Source organism: Caretta caretta, chromosome 3 (assembly GCF_965140235.1).
Source record: "Caretta caretta isolate rCarCar2 chromosome 3, rCarCar1.hap1, whole genome shotgun sequence".
NCBI classification, from domain to species: Eukaryota; Metazoa; Chordata; order Testudines; family Cheloniidae; genus Caretta; species Caretta caretta.
Genome location: NC_134208.1, coordinates 124,274,001 through 124,291,289, shown reverse-complemented (window position 1 = coordinate 124,291,289; position 17,289 = coordinate 124,274,001). Strand labels below are relative to the sequence as shown.

Genomic DNA, 17,289 nt, shown 5'->3' with positions numbered 1-17,289 from the left:
GGATAAATCCTTATGCTTCAGAGTTTAAATCAGTCTCTATTAGATGTGAGGATGAGAGTTTTATGGGGTTGGGGGAGGGAGATTATTCCACATTTGCATACTGGGGGGTTTCCTTAACCTTTCTCTGTAACATATGGTGTTGGCCACGGTTGGAGACAGGACAGGACAGGATGGACCTTGGATCTGATCTAGGCTGGCAGTTCCTATGCTTCATATTTGTGGTACACAAGAAATGCTACAGTTTGGATGATGAATCTAACAAAGAAACAATGTTCTAGGTAAGGAAATATTTCAAGTCTAATTTTTTGCATATTTCCTCTTCGATTCATAATGCAAAATAAATAAATAGTTGGCATACTTTTAGATAGTTACACAAACAGTATATAGTTGTCAAATAGAATTGCATTAGTTTCTTTCAGTTAACCCTCACCCCAGTCACACAATCTAAGTTATTTATAACATCAGCAGTTAGTTGCTAGCAACAAGCAACAATACAGCTTCAGGGAGAAGTAAACTACAAAAAAGCCAGTCATGGTATGAAAAATGAGCTTTATGTAGAAAAGTGGGGATTCCACTCAGTATTTGTTAGCTACAGAACCATAGTATTTCTCCAGGTTACACAATGGGTCTTTATAGCAGTGCTTCCAATTGCATCTTCCCAGCAAAAAGCAGTTCAAAGTATACAAAACATATTAGGATTTGCACTGCAACCTATATCCTACCAAGAAAGAGAATGTCTAGGCCTGCATTTGAAATCAGAATTTGAATGCACAATTGGCATAGGAGAACTCCTTCCATATTGAGTAATGCCTTCCTTTACAAATAGACCCACTGAAATGAATGAGCCTATTCATGTAATAAAGTACCACTCAATATGAGTAAGGGTGGCAGAATCTGGCCCTGTTTAATAAGATATGTAGCAAACATACCCATTTTGTCACACTGTAGCTCATCAGGAGAAAAATACACATACATAATTTATAAAAGTCAAAGTAGGACTCTTAGAGATTTGATATTTCTAAGTAATGAAGCTTTGGGACTTAACTTACCAGGTTGTTACTAGATAAATGTAAAAATAATAAAAAACACACATTAGTTACCCTTTCAAATGTGCATATTATGATAGAGAAAATGAAAGCATTATTTTTAATGAAAAAATTCATGCTTCATGTTTCAGCTGCCTGCCAACTGAGTTCTGGAAAGGGCCCTGTTTTAGCTTTCTGAATTTCATTTAGACTCTCTCACACACAGTTTATCTACAGAGGTAATAAATTCAAATAGAGATTGGTTGCTACATTTTAACATTAGCTGTATGAGCTGAATCAGATGCAAACTTTTTTTAACTTGTATAGCTCAACTTTTCATTCCACCAATATAGATTATTACTTTCCATTGGCTTTCAGGAGATATATAGGGTGACCAGATGTCCCGATTTTATAGGGACAGTCTCGATATTTGGGGCTTTGTCTTATATAGGTGCCTATTACCCCACCCCCCCGTCCTGATTTTTCACCCTTGCTATCTGTTCACCCTAGAGATATATAAAGTTGAAAACACAATAAAAGGCATTCATTTACAGATTATTTTTGCTTCTTGTACATCTGATTCAATTTTGTTAACATGCCCTCTCAAGCACATGCCTGACAGACTCTTTGCTACAGCCATCTTTGATCTTGCTATCTGAAAATGGAGCATTGCTTATATGTAGCCTCTTTCATCTTAAACTAATTTACAGATGTGGGTTATCTAGAAAGTATAATTTGCATACATGTGATCTTCACTGGAATCTACTCCACTATCATGTAAAAGGGACACAATGCCCCATTAGTCCAAAGGATTTTTGAATAGTTTTTGAAAGCCATCTGTTTTCAAATTTTCATTTTCTTCTCAAAGTTTAAGTTATTGTTTAGAGACCAGAGTTAGCAAGCCACAGATCTACTTGCAATATATTTCTCTTAAACATGAGCTGTCTGCCTGACTGTATGTTTTTGTGTTCAGCAAACTATTTTTCACCTCTTATACAATTTGGATAAGTAGATGTGTCAGTCCAGTTGTATTTTTATGGAGTAGTTCTGTATGCCATCAAAACATTTGGATCAGCCATTTTTAAAAGTCATTTTAACTAACAGGGCTTGCAAATGAATTTATAAATAGGGCAAGGTTAAAAGAAGAGATGGATAGAAGAACAGAAGAAAATAGAGAAGCTTATGAGTGTCAAATTTCCAATAAGCCTATTTGGGAAGAAAGGAGAGGAAAAGGGGTGTTCGTGGTGGGAGGGAAAATTATTAACTGATTTATTTCTGTTATAAACTCACCATCCAGCAATAAGCTGTCGTTCTGACCATCTCCTTGTGGATGTCAAGCCATCAACTAAAACCTAACATGGGGAAAACTGAGCTCTTGATCTTTCCCCTGATGTCCTCCCCTTCATACACTTTCTATATCTCAATGGAGAGCACCACCACCATCTTTCCTGTTGCTCAAATTAATAATTTCAGCTTTTCTCTTTGATTTCGCCTTTTATTTGACCCATACATCTAGGCTCTGTCTACTACTAGCTGCTTCTTCCTCAACATCTTCAAGATGCAATCTTTGCTCTCTGTCCATAATAAAACTCTTGTCCAAGCCCAGATCATCCTGCATCTTGAATGCCCGGACCTAGTCCTCTCTTGCCATCCGTCCATCACCTCCTTTAACCATCTTTCTGCACACAAACCCTTTAACAAACCACCCTCTTTCAACACAACAAACGACTATACCAAACATCCACAACTATTAGTGTTAGGAAAGAATAATCGAGTAAAAGGATGTGTGTGGAAAGGTAAAATGGGGGCAGAGCTAAGGTTGTGGTATATGGCCTATAGTATACAGTAGTTGTAGAAATGGTAAGGAGTTTCCTTATGCATGGAAGAACAGACAATAAGCAGTGGTAAGTAGTTTAACTTTTCATTTTCTTGGTTTTTTGGGTTTGTTTCAGGTATTTTTTGTGTGTAAAAACTCACTGCTTCACATTAGTTTCTGTACATTAATCACATTATGCATCAGCACACCCCCCTGCCACCCCCAGCTAATCTATAAAACAGTGGAGATGATAGTATCCATTTAATCTAAAAGATACAATTTATCATTGCAGGCACAACTGGTATTAAAATATTTAATTTGTAATATTTATATTTTAAGGCTTATTGTTATTGCTGGAAAATTAGTGATTTATATCAGAGATGTAATATCTGTATGAAATATTGTCTTCCTTTTGCATTTCCATTTCTGCTATATTTCAGAGCACAATTACATATCATAGGAGGAGTAACTATTTTATTAATGAAAGTCAGGAAATAATTAAGCATCCCACAATATTCATTCATCCTGCTTGGAATTAGTGATGGAGATTACTGATTTATGTCTCAAGTTATTATAAACTTGGTGAGCTAGCCTCTCAGAGCTTGTAAGTTACCAACAACTTGCCCATTAGGCTTGATCCTCCTTCAAGAATGTATATTTTATGCTCATTAGACATTGGCATTAAAGAGTAAATCTAGAAAAGTAAAAAAGTGCCTCCTAAACATGTTAAGTCCTTGGCCATCAACAGCCAGAAGTTCTAGATTCAGGCAATTAAATTGCAATACTGCAATTTAATCTCTTTTGAATCCTTCAGGCTGCCCTGTGTCTCATCTAAAGGTCAGGAGAGTTTTATTCATCAGGCATACGTGACTAGACCACATTTATACCGTGAGCAAGGTTCTGGACAATAACACTATACAGTTATGCATTTTAATAAACATTATTAGGATTAGAATTTGCTCGCATATCTACTCAGGAAATACTTTCAGCATAAAAGTTGTAGCACTACAACAACCTACAAAATTAAAAGCTCCACCTCAAAACCATCTGATCTGGTCTGAATGAGCAAGATCAGCCACGCCACCTCTAACATTTAGAAGCTGTTAAATAATTCTCTAGATCTCAATCAAAGTCTACAGATGCTTTAGGACTAAGACAGTGTTGAGCACACAAAGTGGCGCCTGCAGCTTTATGCATGCTACATACAGTGTGAACCACTAGCAGAAGCAAGGAGGAGCAGCATTGGCCCCCACTGCCCACTCAGTGGCCCCAAAGTCCCTCTGTCATAATGGAGAGGCTGCACAAAAATTAAGTGAGTGGTATTCTGAGCACTGCTCACTTAATTTTGACCCCATGACCTCTCCACAATGGCTAGCCATTCACAGTCTTTGTTTAATCCTGAGCTGATGGTGAGCTGATTGAACTAACCTTGTTATCCCTAGCCTGATTCTTGCTTGCATATTTATACCTGCCTCTGGAAATTTCCACTACATGCATCTGATGAAGTGGGTATTCACCCACGAAAGCTTATGCTCCAATATGTCTGTTAGTCTATAAGGTGCCACAGGACTCTTTGCCGCTTTTACAGATCCAGACTAACACGGCTACCCCTCTGATACTTTACTGTGTAATGTATATCTAACCATATCTCACCCACATAGAACGGGTATCCTGATCATGAATACATACTAGAGATGCTCCAAGAGTCACGGAACTTTATTAAACATGCTCTGGTAGTAACTCTTCTTCGGAATGGAATACTAGAGAGAATTAACTGATCTCAACACTGGCACCTTGCATTTCCACTTGTGTTCCGGATACATCTGGATATAGCTTTTCAGTCTATAATACCAATGGTTCTTCAGAGTTACTTTAGCATCCAAAAAACAAAAGTTATCAACATGTAAAGCCAAAATTATGTTCAGCACTGATCAGGGAGTTAATCAACTCCTGGAAGCAGTGAAGTTTAAAAGAATCATTTTTGTGAAATACAATAAATTATATGTTAATGATAAAATCTAGCAGTACTTTTAAAAAATATGTACCGATTGAAAGATGGGCTCCCTCATCTTGAAATTTAGGATGGATCTGAGGAAGGCAGAAGGAGAGGGTGTATGGTCGTGAGGCACAACAGTGGTGCACGGAGGTGATTCCAGAGCAAATGAAGTGGAGCATGGAATAGAAGCAGAGGGGAGAGAACAAATGGGGACACAGAAGGAGAAGATACAATCATATATGAGGAAAAAAGTAAGGTTCAAGACTACCGTTTGCTCTGGTTTGCTAGTTCATTTTTTAGCATGTGTGTCTTTTTTAGATTGTGTTACACATACGATCTTCGGGGCAGGGACTGTCTTTATTTTAATCTTTGTACAGCTCAGAGACCATCATGGACACAACACATTAGAAATAAATAAATAAATAAATAATCGATAGTATTTAGATCTTACATTTCAGCATTTGTTCTCTTCGCCTATCTAATTCAAGGATTGTCGCTTCAGACTCACAGCCTGCCTCTCTTACATTTATCCTTGGGCATTTATAACATGCTTACTAATCTCTGTCTCTGTCCCCTATAGGAAGATTCCAAACCTTAAAGCCAAACTCTTTATTCTTTCCAAAGGCCTTCCTCCACAGAAACCAAGGTTTATACCTTAAATTATATAATTTATTTATATGGCTATGAACATACAAGAGGCAATGATAACTTCTGAAACAGGTTCAATTACCCCCCCCCCCACACACACAGCTCAATTGTTAATAAAGTGTTATAATGTATTCTACAATACATTTAGACAGCAAAAGTTTATAAAGTATTATAGTATTGAAATCTTTTGGTTGTAGTACCTTCCCCTATAGATGTCATAGTAATACCTATCAAAGCATTCAATTACTGGTAAGAAGGATGCTAGTACATATGCATATAGGACTCTGTGGTGATCTATTCTGGTAGTTATAAAATAGTCCATATTAGCTTCTTGGCACATATTTGATGAAAATTTGATCTCATGTTTGATCTCCTTGACATGTTCCTAAAATAACCATAGAAAGATCTAACAATATTGCTAATATAAGGTGTTAATATATAATACTTCAAAATAAAAAGTAAACACACAGGGTACAGGCATTAAATGTTCAGTTTAATTTAGAATCTTTGAAATAGATTACAGAAGACATTGACTTAAACTTACAGTAAGTCTAGAACAAATGAGAACAAATTTCCCATACTACATTCAACCCATCACTATAAGCAGCCACTAGGTGTTGGTTTACACTTTTTGAATGTGATAGGGTGTATGGAATGCTGGGCAACCTAGCAGTTAGCACACCTGACTTCCGGCCCCTTGCTTCTCTGACTGACTGGCACAGGTGCCTGGTTCCTGGCCTTTGGCCAGGAATCTTCTGGCCTCAGCCCTTAAGGAAGTGTGTTAAGGGATGCCCTCCCTCTCCACCAGGTCCTACCCCAGGCCCTGGGGAATCAATACGAGCAGGGTCCTCACAGCAGAAAGTCTAAGTCTGCTGCCCTGGACTATGTCCCTTGAGTTTGGGGCATGGCCCCTATTGTCCAAATAATCTCTGGTGGCTTGCCTAGAGTAGCATCCCTTTGTGGACCTTTTGCAGTGTTGCATCCTGCTGCAGCCTCAGGTCCCTCTGGGCAGAGGAGCACAGGAGCCTAGCCCCACAAAGTCCTTACAGTCAGCTAGTAAGGTTCACTCACTGCTGGGTGCTCCCCAGTCCTCCTTGGTCAGGGACACAGTGCTTCTCCCCTGTCATCTTGTTTTCTGTGAAAAGCTGTGAGGATGGACACAAGGGGAAAAAATCTTCATATCTGGACTGTTTGGATTCTAACAGGGCAGAATAACTGAACAAGAAGACGGAGATCCCCAGAGTTATTCTGAGTAGCCTTCAGCAACTTTTTGGGGAACTGGCAGATTACTACATCTCTGCTACCATTTGGAATTAAAGACTGTGACTCACCTATATATGTACTTAACCTGCTTTAAACTCTCAATAACTGTCATTTATTTGTCTTAGCTAATAAACCTTTAGCTAGTTTACTATAGAATTGGCTACTAGCATTGTGTTTGGTGTGACATCTAGGATGCAACTCGACCTGGGTGAGTGACTGGTCTCTTGGGCCTAGGAGGAACCTGGAATATTTGTGATCTTTGGTGAAAGTGACCATTTATCACATAGTCCAGCTTGCCTGGGTGGTAAGATAGTCTTGAATGTTTGAGGGGGTGTCTACAATATGAAATTAGGTCGATTTTATAGAAGTCGTTTTTCATAGAATCATAGAATCATAGAATATCAGGGTTGGAAGGGACCCCAGAAGGTCATCTAGTCCAACCCCCTGCTCGAAGCAGGACCAATTCCCAGTTAAATCATCCCAGCCAGGGCTTTGTCAAGCCTGACCTTAAAAACCTCTAAGGAAGGAGATTCTACCACCTCCCTAGGTAACGCATTCCAGTGTTTCACCACCCTTTTAGTGAAAAAGTTTTTCCTAATATCCAATCTAAACCTCCCCCACTGCAACTTGAGACCATAACTCCTCGTTCTGTCATCTGCTACCATTGAGAACAGTCTAGAGCCATCCTCTTTGGAACCCCCTTTCAGGTAGTTGAAAGCAGCTATCAAATCCCCCCTCATTCTTCTCTTCCGCAGACTAAACAATCCCAGCTCCCTCAGCCTCTCCTCATAAGTCATGTGTTCTAGACCCCAAATCATTTTTGTTGCCCTTCGCTGGACTCTCTCCAATTTATCCACATCCTTCTTGTAGTGTGGGGCCCAAAACTGGACACAGTACTCCAGATGAGGCCTCACCAATGTCGAATAGAGGGGACCGATCACGTCCCTCGATCTGCTCGCTATGCCCCTACTTATACATCCCAAAATGCCATTGGCCTTCTTGGCAACAAGGGCACACTGCTGACTCATATCCAGCTTCTCGTCCACTGTCACCCCTAGGTCCTTTTCCGCAGAACTGCTGCCTAGCCATTCAGCCCCTAGTCTGTAGCGGTGCATTGGATTCTTCCGTCCTAAGTGCAGGACCCTGCACTTATCCTTATTGAACCTCATCAGATTTCTTTTGGCCCAATCCTCCAATTTGTCTAGGTCCTTCTGTATCCTATCCCTCCCCTCCAGCGTATCTACCACTCCTCCCAGTTTAGTATCATCCGCAAATTTGCTGAGAGTGCAATCCACACCATCCTCCAGATCATTTATGAAGATATTGAACAAAACCGGCCCCAGGACCGACCCCTGGGGCACTCCACTTGACACCGGCTGCCAACTAGACATGGAGCCATTGATCACTACCCGTTGAGCCCGACAATCTAGCCAGTTTTCTACCCACCTTATAGTGCATTCATCCAGCCCATACTTCCTTAACTTGCTGACAAGAATACTGTGGGAGACCATGTCAAAAGCTTTGCTAAAGTCAAGAAACAATACATCCACTGCTTTCCCTTCATCCACAGAACCAGTAATCTCATCATAGAAGGCGATTAGATTAGTCAGGCATGACCTTCCCTTGGTGAATCCATGCTGGCTGTTCCTGATCACTTTCTTCTCATGCAAGTGCTTCAGGATTGATTCTTTGAGGACCTGCTCCATGATTTTTCCAGGGACTGAGGTGAGGCTGACTGGCCTGTAGTTCCCAGGATCCTCCTTCTTCCCTTTTTTAAAGATTGGCACTACATTAGCCTTTTTCCAGTCATCCGGGACTTCCCCCATTCGCCACGAGTTTTCAAAGATAATGGCCAATGGCTCTGCAATCACAGCCGCCAATTCCTTCAGCACTCTCGGATGCAACTCGTCCGGCCCCATGGACTTGTGCACATCCAGCTTTTCTAAATAGTCCCTAACCACCTCTATCTCCACAGAGGGCTGGCCATCTCTTCCCCATTTTGTGATGCCCAGCACAGCAGTCTGGGAGCTGACCTTGTTCGTGAACACAGAGGCAAAAAAAGCATTGAGTACATTAGCTTTTTCCACATCCTCTGTCACTAGGTTGCCTCCCTCATTCAGTAAGGGGCCCACACTCTCCTTGGCTTTCTTCTTGTTGCCAACATACCTGAAGAAACCCTTCTTGTTACTCTTGACATCTCTTGCTAGCTGCAGCTCCAGGTGCGATTTGGCCCTCCTGATATCATTCCTACATGCCCGAGCAATATTTTTATACTCTTCCCTGGTCATATGTCCAACCTTCCACTTCTTGTAAGCTTCTTTTTTACGTTTAAGATCCGCTAGGATTTCACCATTAAGCCAAGCTGGTCGCCTGCCATATTTACTATTCTTTCGACTCATCGGGATGGTTTGTCCCTGTAACCTCAACAGGGATTCCTTGAAATACAGCCAGCTCTCCTGGACTCCTTTCCCCTTCATGTTAGTCCCGCAGGGGATCCTGGCCATCCGTTCCCTGAGGGAGTCGAAGTCTGCTTTCCTGAAGTCCAGGGTCCGTATCCTGCTGCTTACCTTTCTTCCCTGGGTCAGGATCCTGAACTCAACCAACTCATGGTCACTGCCTCCCAGATTCCCATCCACTTTTGCTTCCCCCACTAATTCTACCCGGTTTGTGAGCAGCAGGTCAAGAAAAGCGCCCCCCCCTAGTTGGCTCCTCTAGCACTTGCGCCAGGAAATTGTCCCCTACGCTTTCCAAAAACTTCCTGGATTGTCTATGCACTGCTGTATTGCTCTCCCAGCAGATATCAGGAAAATTAAAGTCACCCATGAGAATCAGGGCATGCGATCTAGTAGCTTCCGTGAGCTGCCGGAAGAAAGCCTCATCTACCTCATCCCCCTGGTCCAGTGGTCTATAGCAGACTCCCACCACTACATCACTCTTGTTGCTCACACTTCTAAACTTAATCCAGAGACACTCAGGTTTTTCTGCAGTTTCTAGAAATTGATTTTATACAGTCCATTGTGTATGTCCCCACTAAGCGCATTAAGTTGGCAGAGTGCGTCCTCACTACCATGGCTAGCATCGACTCATGGAACAGTGCACTGTGGGAAGCTATCCCACAGTTCCCACAGTCTCCGCTGCCCATTAGAATTCTGGGTTAAGCTCCCAGTGCCTGATGGGGCAAAAACATTATTGCGGGTGGTTTTGGGTACATGTCATCAGTGGGGCTGGTTGATACAGTGGAATGCCGATTCTGGGCCCAGCAAACAAGCACAGACTGGTGGGACCGCATAGTCTTGTAGGTATGGGATGAGTCCCAGTGGCTGCGAAACTTTCGCATGCATAAGGCCACTTTCCTGGAACTCTGTGAGTTGCTTTTCCCCACCCTGAAGCGCAGGAATACCAAGATGAGAGCTACCCTGACAGTTGAGAATCAAGTCTCTTAGCCCTGTGGAAGCTTGCAACACCTAACTGCTACCAGTCAGTCGGGAATCAATTTGGAGTGGGCAAATCTACTGTGGGGACTGCTGTGATTCATGTAGCCAATGCAATCACTGACGTTCTGCTATCAAGGGTAGTGACTCTGGGAAATGTACAGGTCATAGTGGATGGCTTTGCTGCTATGGGTTTCCCTAACTGTGGTGGGGCAATACACGGAACACATATCCCTATCTTGGCACCGGACCACCTTGCCAACTGGCACATAAACCACAAGGGGTACTTCTCAATGGTGCTGCAAGCATTGGTGGATCACAAGGGACATTTCACTGACATCAACGTGGGATGGCCAGGAAAGGTGCATGACGCTCGCATCTTTAGGAACTCCGGGCAGTTTGAGCAGCTGCAAGAAGGGACTTACTTCCCAGACCAGAAATGCTGAAATGCCAATAGTTATCCTTGGAGATCCAGCCTACCCCTTGCTCCCATGGCTCATGAAGCCTGGACAGTGGTAAGGAGCAGTTCAACTATAGGCTGAGCAAGTGTAGAATGGTGGTAGAATGTGCCTTTGGATGTTTAAAAGCAAGCTGGCGCTGTTTGCTGACTAGGTTAGACCTCAGCTCAACCAATATTCCCATTGTTATTACTACTTGCTGTGTGCTCCATAATATCTGTGAGAGTAAGGGGGAGATGTTTATGGTGGAGTGGGAGTTTGAGGCAAATCACCTGGCTGCCAATTTTGAACAGCCAGACACCTGGCAGATTAGAAGAGCACAGGTAGGCACACTGCGCATCAGAGAGGCTTTGAAAACCAGTTTCATGACTGGCCAGGCTACAGTGTGACAGTTGTGTGTGTTTCTCCTTAATGCAAACCCACCCCCTTTGTTGATTTTAATTCCCTGTAAGTCAACCACCCTCCCCACTTTGATCACAGCTGGCAAAGGAAATAAAGTCAGTATTGTTTTGAAACCATGCATTCTTTCTTTATTAATTGAAAAAAAGGAGATAACTGATAAGGTAGCCCAGGTGTGGTGGGGGAGGAGGGGAGAAGGGAAGGACAAGGGCACATTGCTTATTGTAGCCACACTACAAATCAAAGCTGTTTGAATGGCAGCCTTCTGTTGCTTGAGCCATCCTCTGGAGTGGAGTGGCTGGGTGCCCAGAGCCTCCCCTACCCCACCCACCCCCGCGTTCTTGGGCATCTGGGTGAGGAGGACATGGAACTTGGGCAGGAGGGCAGGCTGTTGTACAGTGGATGCAGTGGTGGCCTTGTTGGCTTTCCTGCAGCTCCACGAGACGCCTGAGCATGTCCGTTTGCTCCCTCATTAGCCTCAGCATTGCATCCTGCCTCTTCTCATCACGCTCACTTAATGCTTTCCTGGACTCTGCCACTGAATGCCTCCATGCATTCAGCTGTGCCCTAACAGTGCGGGAGGACTGCACGAGTTCGGAAAACATGTCATCGCGAGTCCATTTTTTTTTTGCCTTCTAATCTGCGATAACCTCAGGGACAGAGATGATAGGGGAGCATAGAAACATTTGCACCTGCAGGGGATAAAAAGTAAGAGTAAAAGTTAAGATCATACATTTTTGAGAACAAAAAGGAGACTCTTTCACAGTGAATCAAGCAATTCACAGCAGAAAGAATATGTGCTTTAGGTACAAGGCCACATTTTGCCTTTTATATTGAGCACCTGCCAGTATGGCGACACATCACACATGGCTGGGCAACAGAATATGGTTTCTAGGCAGGCATGGTAAGCCAAAGGGTACACGTGTTTGGCTTCTAATGCCTTCATATCATGTGGGAATGTTTTCAAGCTGCAGTGCCCTACTTTCCCATAGCAAGCAATGCTGGTTGGGTTTGCCATTTAAAAGGATGGACTGCGGTTTTTAGGTGGATGTGCAGCACACACCTTCCCCCACCCCTCTGCGTGGCTATTTGGGATGATCCCTTCACCTCTCCCCCCACCACATGGCTATTTTCAGGGATGATCCCTTTTAGCCAAGTGCAAACAGCCCAGCTTGAATGGGGTCCTTTTACTGTTCCCTTACAAAAATTCCCCTATTTCAACCATGTGACCATGAATGATATCACTCTCTTGAGGCTAACAGAGAAAGATATAGACCGAATGTTGCTTGAATGTGACCAAAACCAGGACCATTCGCTGCCATGCTTTGTGCTGCAATGATTCCAGACGACTTGCTACTAGGCTTGGCGTGGTAAAGTGTCCTACCATGGAGGACGAAATAAGGCAGCCCTCCCCAGAAACCTTCTGCAAAGGCTTTCAGAGTATCTCCAGGAGAGCTTCATGGAGATGTCCCTGGAGGATTCCCTCTCCATCCTCAGACACGTTAACACACTTTTCCAGTAGCTGTACTTGCTGCGAATGTATCCCAAGTCTTCAGGACAAATCAAACATTAAACACTATTGCTTTTAAACCCTGTAGTGTAGTTACAAATATGCACTCACCAGAGGTGCCTTCTCAGCCTCCAGGGTCGGGGATCCCGCCTTGGGAGGGTGTTGGCTTGGGAGGGTGATGAAAAGGTCCTGGCTGCCAGGGAGAATGGATTCACCGCTTACCTGCTGCGCATTCTCCTCCTCCTCCTCTTTCTCATCCACAAAATCCTCCTCCATGTTGTGTGAGACTCCCCCACTACCCTTCCACGGACAGTGGTGGGGTAGTGGAAGGGTCCCTCCTAGAATGCCATGCAGCTGATCATAGAAGCAGCATGTATGGGGCTCTGACCCAGAGCGACTGTTTGCCTCCTTTGTCTTTTGGTAGGCTTGCTTGAGCTCCTTGACTTTCACGCGGCACTGCTGTGTGTCCCTGTTGTAGCCTCTGTCTATCATGCCCTGTGCGATTTTGGCACATATATTAGCATTTCTTATTTTTGATTGGAGTTCTGCCTGAACAGATTCTTCTCCCCATACAGCAATCAGATCCAGTGTCTCCCGTTCGCTCCATGCTGGAGCTCATTTGCGATTCTGGGGGAACTGCATGGTTACCTGTGCTGCTGAGCTCGCAATGCTGACCACACAGGAAATGAAATTCAAAATTTCCTGGGGCTTTTCCAGTGTACCTGGCTAGTGCATCAGAGTTGAAAGTGCTGTCCAGAGCAGTCATATTGGAGCACTCTGGGATAGCTTCTGGAGGCCAATAACGTCAATTTGTGTCTGCACTGTCCCAAATTCGACCCAGCAAGGTCGATTTTAGTGCTACTCCCCTCGCCAGGGAGGAGTATAGAAGTCGATGTTAAGAGCCCTTTAGGTCGACGGAACGGGGTTGCTTGTGTAGATGCATTCAGTACAAAATCGACCTAACACAGCTAAATTCGACCTAACCCTGTAGTGTAGACCAGGGCTAAGAGCACTGTCTGTACCTCCATTACACGATTAGCTAAGTACTTTGGGAGTTCACATTTGGTACTGGGTTGATAAAATTTAATTATAGACCATACCACCAATTTGGGGTGTCTGCCCTGCTTTTGACAGTCTTCCCTGAGATAGGCATTCTCGGTCATGAGCCACTCCAGACAGTGTGACAGTAATTATTATTCATAGTTGGCAGCTATGAACATTTGAATGCCTTGGTCTGTATATGGTAGTTAGCAGCTGGGGAATGATCTCAGGAAAGGCAACACCTTAAAGATGCTGCAGTCCAGATTCTCCCTGACAGGATATGAACAACTCCCATTGACTTCAGTAACCTTCAGTGGGAGAATCAGGCCTATATTATGGAGTTGTAGGGCAAGGTCCTCCTTGGCTGACAGCTGGAAAGAGACTGAATGGGTTGTGTGACTTACGAAGTGTCCTTAACTGATAAGAGCTCTAAAACAAATGTCAGGAGTATGGAGATGGCACCTATCACCAAAAAATCCTCTTCTGGCAAGAGTGTGTGTATGTGATAGTGCAGAGGATAGCAGAAAACCCCTATGAGATCCCCCTGAACCCTCTCACCAGGTACAAGAGTCTATACTTTGCCTTCTCCCTGACAGAAGTTGTCCAGGGGTCACTTTAGTGATTATAGCCTCTGTAGCTGCAGTAGGGGGAGAGCAGCTAAGGATCAATGGAGGACTATTCGAGCTGATTTGAGCTGATTTGTATGAGTTCCATGCCCCCATCCCTTGTAGTTCATGATCTCCCATTTCCAAAGTAGGAATGAGTCCCCTCCTCCTCCCGTCTTATGCATCAAGTCATCACATACTCAGGCTAGATAATTTGGTGCACAATTTGTTTTCTGCCACTGAGCTTTTCCCCTTAAGTCAGCAGAATTTAGCCCCATTTTTCTAAAATTGAGCCATGTTACATCTAGAGCATGGACAGAAAGCATATGGAACAAGGTGAACATTTTCTAGATAACCAAAATTTACACCGGTTAACAAGTTCAAAACACTTTCTGGGTGGAAAGTACAAAACACAACACAAAATCCTTACTTCTTTTTAACTTGAATATGATTTCAATGCCCCTAACCTGGACTTGTAATAAAAAAAAAGCTAAGAAATTTAAATACAATTGTATTATGATGCTACAATAAAACATAGCACTTTAAAAAAGAAAGTTACAAGATTATAGGAGATATTAAGGATGAGACAAAATAATAATAGTAATATGTGTTAACACAGTATATATTCAATCATAATTGCTTTCAGAATAATTTGTCTATTTTACTGTTGTTTTTTTAATATAAACACAGCCTCTAGAGAGAGATATTCAGCAGTTTGCTCAGCACAGAGCTACACTATAAAAACTCTTTCTTTGAAATGGTATTTTTGGTACCTCTAGCTTGACAAAGAACAATTGATGCTCAAGTGTGCGTCATGGTGGTCAGAACATATAACTTAATTTAAGTTAACATTTTTCTTTGTTTTACTGGAATTTTGCCACTCTTTTCTCAGTTTTTAACATTTTTATTGGTGTGTGGCATTGTACAATTCGGAAGTAAGATGCCAAAACCAGTTTGGCTAACTGCAAGATTAATTTTTTTGGCTCCCATACCTCTTAAACCAAGGATTATGCACTTATTTTAACTTTTTATAGATGGTCCAAGCTTTTACTCAGTCTTCCTGGAATTTCTAATTGATTCATCTAAAAGCTTGGACTTACTTCAGAAGTATCTACATTCTGTGTTAAACTCTCTATCTTCTTTTGACTTAAAAATTGAATCAGTTAGTGGCAGAATGCAGGAAGCAGTAGGAGAGTTACTCAACTAGAGATATTCAGACCTTGATGTCTTAACTAGTACATTAATGAAAGACAATTATGTGCTGAAATATAGTTGGGGATGTGGAGAACAAGGTGAGAATTCGAAATCATAGTTTCCCCCCTCATGATAGATATTGAACTTAACGACTCCTCTTTTTTCTTAGTTAGAGGCATCAACTACTGACAAAAAGCATACTTTCTTTTTCCTTCTTGGACACTGTACTTATGATCTGTGAAATCTTGGCCATGAAAAATAAATTATATGGAAAGACACTGAAAGTAACCCAAAAGGTAAAAAAATCAAGAATGTAAAAGGTCTAAAACTACAGATTATAGCAAAAAGTAGAAGAACAGTCATATTGGAGCAGTAAATTATCAGCTGGTCTACAAGTCTTCACTGACCTCCAGCTACATAGCATTAAGAATGGCGAGAAAATGTCTGTATATTTAAATTTTTGAAGAGGTTACCATTTTTATTGTTATTAAGATGAAAAATATGGTATTGTACTATTTAAAAAGAAAGTTTACCTTTTTCTTTCTTTTTAAAAATAATTGGTAACGTATTTTTCACTTCCCTCATACTCAAAAATGGTTGAATTACTTTGTCTTGAACTTAAAAGAAATCACCCTTGGGCAGAAACGTGGATAATTTTGGCTCCAGGAGTCTTTGGAAAAATAGTGTGACTGAAAACAGAGTCTTAATGAAGCCATTACAGCATCCTTAACTATGAGTATCCCCACTACTCCACTAATAATAAATAATAATTACTTATAAATTGCTGTAAATTTATCCTATGAACAGATTGAGACACATTCCCAATCCTGAACACAACAATCTAAGTAACACAAAACAGGATAAAGAACAAAGAGGGTATTATGATTAGTGCTGAGAACACATTTTTCTTAATGAAAGGGGTTTTAAGGAGTAATTTGAAGGTGGAGTGAGAAACAGAGGTAGAATTTGAACACACAAGTGAGGAAGATAGTTGTAAGCACAGGAGGCAGAATGGGTGAAGACAAAAAATAGTGGGAGGAGATAAATGCATTAGTGAGGAGAGAGATTTTGGGAAGTAAAGGGGAAATGAGAACAGAGACAACATTTTATATGGTAAGAAGCCAGTGAAAGTATTCATACAGTAGGAATGATGTGGTCAGAACAGCATGAGAGGAAGATGACTTTAGCAGTGGCATTTTGAATATGTTGGAAGATGGAAGTTGCAGGGAGGTTAAAGAGAAGGCAACAAGCCAAGAAGTTGGCAAAGTGTGGATAAGAGTTATAGTTGCTGGAATTGTGATGAGAGGATAAATTAGGGTGATATTAAAAAGGAAGTAGTATTAGTTAAAATATATAGCAAGGGCTTCAATAATGGGGCAGATGGAGCAAGAAGATGCCATTATTGTTGTTGAGGCTGGGAAAGGTGAAGGATAGTGAAGTAGTCAAAAGAAAAAGAAAAGAAAGGAACTGAAAAGACACTGGGAAAATAAATACATTTTATTCTATTTTCAAAGTGAGTTTGGAATGGCAGCAGGATAACCAAGAGAAGATGTCAGAGAAATTTGGAAACGTGACATTGGACAGACAGTGAGAGACCGAGGAATGTGATGTGGTGTTCACCCCACTCTAGTCTGGAAAGGGTTAATGTGGCTCAGAAGGGGTTAACCTGATAGGCCACACCTGAGGGAGAGCTAGGCTTGACAGACAAGCAGTAATTGAGGATGGGGCTCAGCTGGGAAGGAGCAAGTGCAGCTGGTATAAGGCCAGGAAGTAAGGCCAGAAGGGGCTGCTGTGTGGATGCCTGCACTCTCTAGGCTTAGAGAGGGAAAAGGAAGAAACTGAGAAAAGGAGCAGAAGTCCTGGGATCCTGACCCTAAAAGAATGGTTACCTAGAAGGGTGTTG

At 42.2% G+C, this 17,289-nt stretch overlaps 1 protein-coding gene and 1 long non-coding RNA gene across 7 annotated transcripts in view; both read right to left on the bottom strand.

Annotated features, from left to right (window-relative positions):
• PACRG (parkin coregulated) overlaps window positions 1-17,289 on the bottom strand; it is a 494,910-nt gene that overhangs the window by 253,035 nt on the left and 224,586 nt on the right. The gene's annotated exons all lie outside the window — the stretch shown is intronic.
• Window positions 11,142-15,498, bottom strand: LOC125633987 (uncharacterized). Its single transcript, XR_007355760.2, has 2 exons — window positions 12,658-15,498; window positions 11,142-11,728 (listed from the first exon to the last, which is right to left on the bottom strand). It is a non-coding gene; the product is annotated as an uncharacterized LOC125633987 (long non-coding RNA).